Here is a 2,603-nt window from a genome sequence, read left to right on the forward strand (position 1 = left end):
CAGCCACCGCGCGCCTGCCCTCGGCCACCCGCAAGCGGGCGGGCGGACGACGCGGGGCTCTGCGTGCGAGCGAGCAGGGGCGACATCCGTGACAGGTGCTCCGGCGGCTTCAACACCGGCAGAGCCGGCTCGCCGCGAAGCCTGTCCGACGTGCCCGAGGCCAGCCTCAGTAGGCTACGCCTCCGTACCGGTACCAGTCGAGGGGGTGGGGGACCGGGTGCGCGGGATGTGCCCCGCCACCGCCGCCACCCACCCGCCACGCACAAGGATTCCCTTCAGCCGACTCGGCTGGACCGGGGTAAAGCCGCGACAGGCTCGACTCCGCCGGTCTTCCAGCGTTCAAGTGCCGGCGGCCGCCGCCGGCCACCGGCCTTTGCCCAACAAACGCAGGGAACAGGTTACCCCGGAGGGAAAAAGCCAGGTGTGGAACAGCTCAGGCGGGGGGCCGGGGGAAAGCCGCTGAAGGCTCAGGACACCCCGCCGGCCATCTGCATCCGGCTGCCGGACACCACCACCGGCCAAAAACAAAAAAACGTGCTGTACCCGCATCGCGGGCTCCGGCTTAGGGCCAGAGAGCAAAGGAACCGAGGCGCCGACCAACCTCGCTCACAGCACCGTGCAGACCTCCCCTTCACTGAGCCCGGCTGGTACAAACCAGGGACGCCAGGAGCAGACCGGACACCGCAGGCCGCCCCACGTATGGCATCTGCACCAGGAAAAAAAGAAAGCGGAAAAGAGGACCGAGGCGCCGCCGCCTCGCCTTACCATCATCCGGCTTCTCAGGGGACCAGAGTGGTGGGGGGGGGGGGGTAGCCGCTGAAGGCTCGAGACACCCCACCACGGCCATCTGCACCCGGCTGCCAGCCAACACCGGCGGCCAAAAACGTACCGTGCTGTGCCCATGTCACGGGCTCCGGCTTAGGGCCGAGAGAGCAAAGGACCCGAGGAGTCGACTAGCCTTCGCTCACAGCACCGTGCAGACCTCCCTTCACCGAGCCCGGCCGGTAGAAACCAGGGACGCCGAGAGCCGGCCGGACACCACAGGCCGCCCCGCACGTATGGCATACGATACCGGCAACGAAAGGAGTAAACCAAGAACCAGGGAGGCGCCGCCGCCTCTCGCCTTACCATCGTCGGGCTCTCGGGGGGCCGGGGGGGGGCCACCCACCGGTGGCTCGAGACACACCCCCCCCGGGCCGTCTGCATCCAGCTGCCGGCCACCGCGACCAGCCAAAACCGTGGCGTGCCCATGCCACGGGCTCCGGCTTAAGGCCGGCAAACAAAGGGAGCAGGTGCCGCCGCCGCCACCTCTCCTCCCATCCCCAAGGCCCCCTCAAGGAGCTGGGCAACAGCCCCCGACGGGCTGGAACCGTACGGAGCACCGCTGTGTCAACACACATACCGGCGCTCCCCCCCTCCGCCATCATCGGGCTCTCGGGGGACCGGGGGGGGACGGGGGTAACCACCCACGGTAGTCTCACAGCTCGGCTCCCCCCCCCCAGTATCCAGCGTTCAAGTGCCGCCAGCCGCCTCCGGCCACCGGTCTTCGGCCTCTCCCGTGCACCTCTGCCCGTCCTTTTCTCACCACTCGGCAGCGACCGCCCCAACGCCGCCCGGCTTCGTGCCGTTCGGCATCTCTCTGGGTGCTCTCGGTTCCGTGCACGCTCGCCTGACAGAGCACCGGCTTGAGAACCGTGCCCAATTCCCCGGGGGAAACCACCGTCTGCGGCCGCCCAGCATTCCACTTGGCCGGCTAAGCCGCGTGCCCTCGCTCGGTGGCGCTTGTCTGGAGCAGAGACGCCTCGTGCCCCTATATAAGGAGAATATGGGTCCGCGCCGGAAAGGGGCGCTTAAAGGCAGTGTCTGCCTGCCAGCGGGGGAGGCGCTGCAGAGACGCCGCCTCTTACGATGACCTAACTGGAGGCAGCGCGAAACAGCGACCCCTTGGAGGAACTGCCGGAGCCAACAGGTCTGCCCGCGCTCTAAGTCCCGACGGAGCCGGGTAGACCTGGCAGCCCTTTCTACGGACGCTGAGCCGGCCGCCGGCAACGTGGAGCCGGGTACACCTAGCGGCCACCGCCGGTCGCCTCGGAGGTGGGTAGACCTGACGGCCGCCTCACGCCCCGGAGGCGGGTAGACCTGACGGCCGCCTCACGCCCCGGAAGCGGGTAGACCTGACGGCCGCCACACGCCGCGGAGGCGGGTAGACCTGACGGCCGCCACACGCCCCGGAGGCGGGTAGACCTGACGGCCGCCTCACGCCCCGGAAGCGGGTAGACCTGACGGCCGCCTCACGCCCCGGAGGCGGGTAGACCTGACGGCCGCCTCACGCCCCGGAAGCGGGTAGACCTGACGGCCGCCTCACGCCCCGGAGGCGGGTAGACCTGACGGCCGCCTCACGCCCCGGAGGCGGGTAGACCTGACGGCCGCCTCACGCCGCGGAAGCGGGTAGACCTGACGGCCGCCTCACGCCCCGGAGGCGGGTAGACCTGACGGCCGCCTCACGCCCCGGAGGCGGGTAGACCTGACGGCCGCGTCGCGCCCCGGAGGCGGGTAGACCTGACGGCCGCCTCACGCCCCGGAGGCGGGTAGACCTGACGGCC

Source organism: Athene noctua, unplaced genomic scaffold (genome assembly GCF_965140245.1).
Source record: "Athene noctua unplaced genomic scaffold, bAthNoc1.hap1.1 HAP1_HAP1_scaffold_151, whole genome shotgun sequence".
Lineage (NCBI taxonomy): Eukaryota > Metazoa > Chordata > Aves > Strigiformes > Strigidae > Athene > Athene noctua.